The following is a 9,557-nucleotide window of genomic DNA, read 5'->3' on the forward strand; positions in this document are numbered from 1 at the left end:
GGAGTTAGGGATTAACAGGACTAAGGAAGGGAATAAAACCCCTTAACTAAGTGCCAGGTGGGTAGTTAATCACTTTAACTATGAACAATCACGCTTAAGCTACATAATCTTTACTTAGGATAATCTCCTTCAGTTACTTCCTTGTAGCTTAACAGAACAATAGAGTAGTGACCTTGGAATGGAGATAACAAACGCCCTAACCTTTGGAATAGAATGGATAGGATTAAAATCAACTGGTATAAATACAGATGTAATAGGAGAATAAGAACAGAACCTGGCTGGAGAACCTGGCTAGAACTTGGCTGGAGAACCTGGCTATGCTGATCAACTGAACGCTGTCTCCGTGTTATTCCTTCTTCGCCGACTCCATCCACACCTTTGGGAACCCCTGGACCTGCTGGGGTTGGACCCCAACATCTGGCACCCAATGTGGGGCTCGAACCCACGACCCTGGGATTAAGAGTCCCATGCTCTTCCTGTCCTGGTGCATGGTGGTCGGACGAAGGAATTGTTGGAAAATTTTCTCGGAGGTAAAAAATGTTGTTAGCCCAAATAAATTGAGATTCTCAGGGAATGACAGAGTTTCCTGGAGGAGGAATGGAGGCTCAGCATGTTACCCTGTGCCTGACAGAGGCAGTAACTATGGCAGATGCTGACAATTTAGAAAATATGGAAGGTGTAAGCTTACAAGCAGTAACACTTGCAGATGGTTCTACGACTTATATACAGCACAATTCTAAAGATGGAAAACTCATAGATGGCCAGGTCATTCAGTTGGAAGACGGTTCTGCTGCCTATGTTCAACATGTACCCATACCTAAAAGTTGGGACAGTTTACGTCTAGAGGATGGCCAAGCCGTGCAGTTAGAAGATGAAACTACAGCCTTTATTCACCATACCTCCAAAGATAGTTGTGACCAGAGCGCATTACAGGCAGTTCAGCTGGAAGATGGCACCACGGCTTACATCCACCAAGCAGTGCAAGTCCCACAGTCTGATACCATCCTACCAATTCAGGCTGATGGTACAGTGGCAGGTCTGCATACTGGGGATGCCACGATTGATCCTGAAACCATCAGTGCTTTGGAACAGTATGCAAAGGTATCCATTGAGGGAAGTGAAAGTATAACAGGTACTGGAATGATTGGAGAAAATGAGCAAGAGAAAAAAATGCAGACTGTCTTACAAGGACATGCAGCAAGACTAACTGCTAAATCTCAACAGAGTGGAGAGAAGGCGTTTCGATGTGAATATGGTGGATGTGGAAAATTATATACAACAGCTCATCATCTTAAGGTTCATGAGAGGTCACACACGGGAGACCGGCCTTATCAGTGTGAGCATCCTGGCTGTGGGAAAGCATTTGCAACAGGTTATGGATTAAAAAGTCATGTCAGAACTCACACAGGAGAAAAGCCATATCGGTGTTCAGAAGATCATTGTACTAAATCCTTTAAAACTTCAGGAGATCTACAGAAACATATCAGAACTCATACAGGAAAAAGACCCTTTAAATGTCACTTTGAAGGCTGTGGTCGGTCTTTCACAACATCAAGTATCAGAAAAGTGCATATTAGGACACACACAGGAGAAAGACCTTATTACTGCACAGAACCAGGATGTGGAAGGGCATTTGCCAGTGCAACCAATTATAAAAACCATGTGAGGATACACACAGGGGAAAAGCCATATGTTTGTACAGTCCCTGGGTGTGATAAAAGGTTTACAGAATATTCTAGTTTGTATAAACATCATGTTGCTCACACTCATTCCAAACCTTACAACGGTAAACACCGTGGGAAGACATATAAGCAGATCTCCACGCTGGCCATGCACAAACGGACCGCCCACAACGACACAGAGCCAATCGAGGAGGAGCAGGAAGCCGCCTTTGAGCCTCCTCCAGGTCAAGGTGAAGATGTTCTTAAAGGGCCCCAGATCACATATGTCACAGGTGTAGAAGGGGATGATGTTGTGTCTACACAAGTAGCCACGGTAACCCAGTCTGGGTTGAGTCAACAGGTTACACTCATATCCCAGGATGGGACTCAGCATGTCAACATATCTCAAGCTCACATGCAAGCCATTGGCAATACCATCACAATGGTAACGCAGGATGGCACGCTCATCACAGTCCCTGCTCATGATGCAGTCATCTCCTCAGCAGGGACACACTCTGTTGCTATGGTAACTGCCGAGGGTACAGAAGGGCAGCAGGTTGCAGTTGAGGCTCAGGACTTGGCAGCATTCCACACTGCATCGTCAGAAATGGGGCACCAGCAGCACAGCCATCACTTAGTAACCACAGAAACTAGACCTCTGACCTTAGTGGCAACATCCAATGGTACCCAGATTGCAGTTCAGCTTGGAGAACAGCCATCTCTGGAAGAAGCTATCAGAATAGCATCCAGGATCCAACAAGGAGAAACACCAGGGCTGGATGACTAATCCCAAGAGCAATAAAGCCAGAGGAGCCTTTCATCTTCAGGCAGCAGAGCTCCAGGAAGCCTGGGCCCCAGGAAAATGATAACTTTTCCATTCCTCAACACTGTACACATTTTTATGCAAGAGTGGAGAACATTTTATTCTTGACACTTTTGTGTATATAGCCCTTGGAATAGATTTCCAAATTGATTCATTGTGTACAAGGAAGTATGAAATTAGGGCAATCCAGTAAATTTTCACATTACTCTTTTATCACACTGCAGACTCCTAGAGTCTTTATGTAAGACAGTGAAGTCTTACCGAGACTTAGGGTGGATTTTTAACTTACTGTGATAAAAATAAAATAAAATAAAGGCTATATCTAAAATGTCAAAGGTTCTATATGTCACACAATCATAATTCCAAAAGCCATCATGGATAATAAAGAATGTAAAGCCTTCAAATATTTCCCCCGGTTAGTAGGGTGTCTGCAGCTTTTGTTCTACTGTATATTTGTCTGTTTTTATTTGTGTCTCATGGTTTGAAGACTGTTCATTAAGGCTTCCATTCCTGTTAATTACCAGCTCTTCAAGCTGAAATGCTAATTATATTAGCACTACATTGGATTATGTATAAAATTACAAAGTTTGGTTATTTAAAATTAAAAGGCTAAATCCAGCCCTACCTGGTTTGGCTCAGTGGATAGAGCGTTGGCCTGCGGACTGAAGGGTCCTGGGTTCGATTCCGGTCAAGGGCATGTACCTTGGTTGCAGGCACATCCCCAGTAGGAGGTGTGCAGGAGGCAGCTGATCGATGTTTCCAACTCTCTATCCCTCTCCCTTCCTCTCTGTAAAATCAATAAAATAAATAAATAAATAAAAAGCTAAATCCAGTAAAAAAAAAAAAATAGGAAAAAAATCTCTGGCATAAAATGTGGAAACAAAATGTGTTTTGTTCTTTAACTAGCCGTTAAATAAATTTTGTTTCTTCCACATAACAACTCTAACAGAATATCAATGAAAACTTTGGGAAACACTTATTTTCAACTACAAAAGAACATTATTTGAATTATCTTTCATGAAACACATAGTAACATTTGCAAAGGTCTCCTTGAACAACTTTCTTGTCTAATTAAAAACCCAAGAGTCAAGAAGGCCTTCTTTTTTTTAAATAAATGTCCCATTAGAGAATGCTTTTATTTTTGGGCTTTTTGAATGTCCTGATCACATGCAGTCCCACCCTGTAACGATGATTACATTGAGAACTTGCTTGGCTCTTTGTAAAAAAGACTACATTTGATTCTTGTTTCCTGCCTTGCTGATGCAAGCTACACTACAGATATATTTATTATGTAGCTAGAGCTGCACTATAGCTTGTGAGGACAGTTATTGCATGGACTATTGCATAGAGTGTGGTTGGGAAGACTTTTGGGGAAACCTGTGCAGAGGTCTCACTGTGGTATTTCTGTATCTCTTGGAATAGCCCTGTAGCTTCACTAGCATAGTAGATTCCCTAAGGAAGGGAGCAGGTAGGGAAGAGAGAACTTGATTTACTGAGCACTTATATGTGCCAGATATCCTGCTAGAAGGACTGCATAAGGGTTTTTATATTTCTCTCCATTTATGTCTAATGGGCTCCTCATCTTCCTTCAGATCTCAAGCCTTACTTTTTAATGGAGCTTTCCCAAACTTGACCACATCTCCCTTTCATAATTCTCAGAGCATCAGAAACCTCCCTTCATAACATTGATCACAGTTACAATTGGACATTTATTTGTGTGATTATTCTACCAATGTTTTTCTCCCCAACCAGGCGGTAGATTCATGAGGGCAGTGCTCTTGATTGGTTTTGCTCATCATTGTATCTGCAGTACCTACCACAGTACTTACATGCATCAGGTGTTTAAAAAATATTTATCGAACAAATGTCTGGTTAGGAATTTGAGGGTATTGTCAGACAGACTTAAATTTGAGTCCTGATAAAGTAGGCTGAATGATGACCCCAAAGAAAATCAGGTCCTAAACCCTGGTACCTGTCATGTTACCTAACGTAGAAAGGTGTCTTTGCAGATGTAATTAAGGTCCTAGATAATGTGAAGATCATGAAATGAAATCACAAGTATCCTTATAAGAGAGAGTCTGAGAGAAGTGACACAAACAGAAACGGGGAAGGCAGTGTGACTACTGGGAGCGATGCAAAGCACTGTGGTCACAGCCCTGGCCGCCAGCGGCCACCAGAAGCTGGGACAGGCAAGCAAAGGACAGTCTCCAGGAGTGTGTGCCTGATGACAACCTGATTTGGCACCATAAACTGAATTAAAGCTTCTGGTCGCCAGAACTGTGAGAAAATAAATTCCTCTTGTTTTCCACTACCAAGTTTGTGGTAATTTGTTACAGCAGCCCTGGGAAATACACACACCTGACTTTACAAATTATTAGATAGGCTGTGTGTTCTTGGGCAAGTTATTTAACTTCTGGAGTCTGTATCCTCCACTCTAAAGTAGGGACAATTACATGAGCCCTCGGGATGAAATGTGGTAATAGGTGTAAAGAATAATTGTTACAACTTTTGTTGGACATTTAACAAAAGTTACATTCTTTAATTCTCATAGCTCTAGGATGTTGAGTACCCTATGTCCTCATTTCACAGGTGAGGAAACAGGCACAGGGAAGGTAAATAATGTGTCCAAGTTACATGGTCAAAGTAAAAAAAAAAGATGAGAATAATACTTTTGAAATATTTTTAGATGTGTTTTTTTTTAATATTCTGTGTATCTTATTGCCCTGGGACACCCCATCCCTTGACATAATAGTTTCAGTGTTTCAAGGGGGAGAACAGATATGAATTAGAACAAAGAAGTGACTGTCAAATGGGAATGCTGAGTCTCTGGCACAGGATTAATCTTGAAAGCTAGGCTTTGTCAAGGGAAACAGGGTTTTTAATTTTGCTTCAATATGCATTCGCTTATTAAGAAACAGAACTGGTAGGTATGAAGTCTCCTATGATTGAAAGAATACAAAACATAGACTAAAAGCCTTGCTGTAAGGGAACAGAAAGAAGGGAGCTGGTTACTTCTGACCCAGAGGGTTGTGGGAAAGAAGTGAGAGATGGCAGTAGTGGAGTAGTCAGAAGCTAGTTAACCTGACTTTTCATTCCAACCTCTGGCCTGTTGTTGCTGTTTATCCAGTTCTAACTTTAGAGTATCTACCTCTCTATGTTGTGAGGAATAAAGTTTGGTGGAGGTTTAATGGCTTTTCATTGCACTTGGGATAAACTCCCAATTCCTTGCCATGGCCTTGAAGACCTTAAATGATTTGGCTCTTGTGTCAAAATTTTTACATAAAATAAACCCAACCATAGTAGTGTAGCCAAATAGGGGCTCTCTTCCCCACCCCTCATTAGCCCAGAAGCCATAAAAGATTCCAGGCTCCTTCTTGCACTCTATTCTGCCATCCATGTGTGTGGCTGGTCTTCATGGTCTCAATATGGCTGCTCCTTCTCTAGGAATTGTGCCCTCATTTCCAGCAGGAATAAAGGAGGGAGAGCAAATGAGCCAGTCTCTTTTCACCGGGAAAATAATAGCCTTTCTAGAGACCCACACAGTAGGCTTCACCTTCCATTCAGGATGGTCAGGGAGGGTCATACGGCCCCTTTAGCTGCAGGGAGCACAGGGAGATGATTTTTTCACTGGACACATTCTACACAGGACAGAGAAGAAGGGAGAATGGGTAAATGGGATGGGGAAGCAGTGAATTGTGTCTGCCATGCTTCATCACAGATCGTGCCCCCCAGCTTTCTACTGTGCTTTAGCACATTGTCTTTCCCATTCCTTGATTATGGCCAAGTCCTTCCAACCACAGAGATGTTGCAAGTAGAGTCCCTTCTGCCTGGAATGCTCTTTCCACAGCTTTTCCAATGGCTGGCAACATCATGTCTTTAGGTATCTCTCAAATGTGATCTCCTCAGAAAAGCCTTCTCTGACACCCCTCCCCTATAATCCCAAGTAGTCACTGCTGCTTGTCATTTTTTTCCACAGAAAGTTGTCTGTCTCTTTCATAGCACTTCTCCTAATCTACAATTCCTAGAATATTTATAGTTGATGCCCCTCCCCTAGAAAGCTTCAAGAGAGCAGGACCTTATCCATCTTGTTCACAACTGCATTCCTGGCACGCAGGACAGTGCTTGGTAAATAGTAAGTAATCAGTAAATACTAATAGTTGTTGTATCCTATATAATAAAAGGCTAATATGCAAATTGTCCCCTCAACCGGGAGTTTGACCAGGGGGTGGGACTGGCTGGCCAACAGCCCACAGCTCCCCCCACCCGCGCCAGCCCCGCCCCTGGCCCCCCCACCCCCGATCTGGGGCAAGGCTGGCTGGACCCCACTCATGCACGAATTCATGCACCGGGCCTCTAGTAATGAAATAAATGGAAAAAGGGGGGGGGGACAGTTGGAATTCTTACTCTTATTTTTAGCATACCTATCAATTCCAGTAATCACATACACTGCTTTCCTATTTAAAAATATGTATTTCTCAGCAGTTTTTGCTTGTCTCACCAACTATTATGATACCCTTTTTAAAGTTGGTATGTGGCTTCTAAATAAAAAATAAATTAAAAACAAATAAAAAACAAAAGCCATCACTTAAGTTCTGATGACACCCATTTAATTTGGGATGTGAGTAAATGGACAGCTTATATAAAACAGTAAATATTTTGAGATGGCATTTTGGTTCTGCCCAAGAGTGGACTGCAGCACATACTCACTGGGTAAGTTCTAGCAGACCTGGGAGTACAGTCTGTGAGGGGGGGAATGCAGGAGACCCAGCTGTCTGAACTAATAGTGTTGCAGGCCTGTGCCATGGACTTGGTTTTGTTTGCATAGTTGTGTGGGTCTTTAAACTAACTCCACTCCAACCTCCCTTAAGGAATGTCGAGTTAGAAGACTAGGGTTCAGAGAAGTTCCCATAACTCCTTTCTGTTTTTCCCATTCTTTGAACAGATGTTTTGTAACTCACTGCCTTACCTCTCTCCTCCCTAATGTCAGCAGACTTTAAAATGAGCTGAACCTTTTATTTTTTTTAAATATGTTTTTATTGATTTTAGAGAGATATAGGGAGGGAAAGACACCCCCTATACTGACTGGGAATTGAACAGGTGACCTTTTGGTGCATGGGAGGACATTCAACCAACTGAGCCATAATGGCCAGGGTGAAATGAGCTGAACCTTTTAAACAGAACCCTACCTAATACCTTTCCATCTTAAGCAGAGGTTGATGGTTGTTGACAACATTGACATCAACCCTATCTGACCAGAGAAAGCTAAATCCAGCTTTTTTTTAAAAAGCAAGTCCAACACACACACACACACACACACACACACACACACACACACACACACGTACACTAGAGGCCCGGTGCATGAAATTCGTGCAGGGGGGGGGGGGGGTGTGTGTCCCTCACCCAGCCTGCACCCTCTCAATCTGGGACCCCGCAGGACCAACTGCTGGCAGTCGGACATCCCTCTCACAATCTAGGACTGCTGGCTCCTAACTGCTTGCCTGCCTGCCTGCCTGATTGCCCCTACTGCTTCTGCCTGCCAGCCTGATCCCCCCTTAACCGCTCCCCTACTGGCGTGATTAACACCTAACTGCTCTCCTGCCAGCCTAATCACCCCCAACTGCCCTCCCCTGCCAGCCTGGTCACCCCCAACTGCCCTCCCCTGCTGGCCTGATCTCACCCCCAATTGCCCTCCCCTGCCAGCCTGATCTTGCCCCCCCAACTGCTCACCCCTCTGCTGGCCAATTTGGTTCTGATTGGTCGGTTTCTATGCCAGTCAGCATCAAAAGTTCCGCCTCCTAGGCAGCCATTGGCTCCTCACAGTTGACCCAGATTTGGTTCTGATTGGTTGGTTTCTATGCCAGTCAGCATCTCTGGGCCTATCAACGGGGCCTGATCAGAAAGGCGGGGCTGATCAGCAGCCTGGGTGGAAGCCTGGAGAGAAATGGAGGCAAGTGCTGATCAACAGCTGCCACAGAGGCTACTGATCAGACCCTGCTTCTCTCTTCGGGCCTCTCTCCAGGCCTGATTTGCAGTCCCCTCAGCAGTGGGTGCTCGGTCACCGCCTGCAGCCCCAGCAGTCAGTGCTGGGGCCCCATGGCAACCCAGCACTGACTGCAGGACTTACTTCCAGTTGGTCAAGCCAAAAGCAAGTACATTTTAATAATAATACTTCACTATCCAAAAGAACTATCAAAGGTAAAACTGTAGCCCTAACTGGTTTGGCTCAGTGGATAGAGCATCGGCCTGCGGACTGAAAGGTCCCAGGTTCGATTCTGGCCAAGGGCATGTACCTTGGTTGCAGGCCCATCCCTGGTGGGGGATGTGCAGGAGGCAGCTGATCGATGTTTCTCTCTCATCGATATTTCTAACTCTCTGTCCCTCTCCTTTCCTCTCTGTGAAAAATCAATAAAATATATTAAAAAAAAACTGTAAAGACACATTTAATTCAGTAATACCACTGCATGAACTGAATTCTACTTCCTTGAAACAGAAGGCTGGAGACATGTTGAAGAGTGGAGTGTGCCAAGGGAAAGGCACTGAGGGGTGTTGAGGGGTGTTATAGGGGTGGGTGGATGACCTATGCAATAAGGCCGTCTGGGTTTGTTAATTGGCGCTTATTGGTGGAGAAACAAATTTTTATTTTTAAAGCAGGAGGCAGTTGTGCAAGTGGAAGAAAGGTGCCCCTTAAGTTGGCCCCTTATCCTTCCACCCGGGGCTGGGAGGTAGTACAGAGCCATATCCCCCTGGATGTTTGCTTTTCAAAGACAGGGGCTCCCAGGTCCTTGAGAAACAGTTCTGGGTGGCCGATTTGCAGCACCAAGGGCAGAGAAAGGACTTATAATAGCAAGCCTTCTACAGAAAGGGGTCCTGGGCCTCCCTGCCAATCGCCAGGTGTGCTGAGATTGTTGAGGCTGGCATTTAAAGCGGGGGTGGGGTGCGGAGGGTGTGGGCGGGTGTTGTTGCTGGGATCCTCCCAGGGACGCCCTTAAGCTGCTGGAAGCCACAGTGGAGCTTGGCCAAGTCCCCAGGCGCAGTGGTTTAGATGGAGTCGTTACACGACAAGAGTTCTG

The 9,557-nt window shown here is 44.5% G+C and overlaps 1 pseudogene; it reads left to right on the forward strand.

Moving 5' to 3' along the window:
• The first annotated feature begins 487 nt into the window (after positions 1-487).
• On the forward strand, positions 488-2,771 carry LOC102441171 (annotated as a pseudogene).
• The last annotated feature ends 6,786 nt before the right edge of the window (positions 2,772-9,557 follow it).

The sequence above is a fragment of the Myotis lucifugus genome, unplaced genomic scaffold (assembly GCF_000147115.1).
Source record: "Myotis lucifugus unplaced genomic scaffold, Myoluc2.0 scaffold_12, whole genome shotgun sequence".
Taxonomy (NCBI): domain Eukaryota; kingdom Metazoa; phylum Chordata; class Mammalia; order Chiroptera; family Vespertilionidae; genus Myotis; species Myotis lucifugus.